Consider the following 366-nt stretch of genomic DNA (forward strand, 5'->3'; position numbering starts at 1 on the left):
TATATGGTTCTCCGGTGACGCTCAAAGCAGTGGATTGTGGTAACAGTGTCAGTCAGCAGGTTGGGGCTAGGGTTTTCAGTAGGATTTCTAGATCGTGAAACAGAGAGACCAATAGCGGAGAAGGAAGAAGTGGTAGTGGGGATTTTGAGATCTATGATGGCGGTGAAGGTGAAGATGGTGTCAGTGAAGGCGTCATGGTGAAAGTTGCAGATCGTGGTGGCAGTCGAAGCAACAACCGAGATGAACGACACAGAAGGTGGTCGGTGGACTTCTACGGCAGATGGAATAGCAGAACAGAGGAGCGGAAGGTGGAGGTTGAGGAAGGTGTATGATGGATTTTTTTGTAGTTGTCGAGGGAGCGTGAGG

This window comes from Lactuca virosa, chromosome 3, assembly GCF_052849685.1.
Source record: "Lactuca virosa cultivar CGN04683 chromosome 3, Lactuca_virosa_CGN04683_v6, whole genome shotgun sequence".
NCBI lineage: Eukaryota > Viridiplantae > Streptophyta > Magnoliopsida > Asterales > Asteraceae > Lactuca > Lactuca virosa.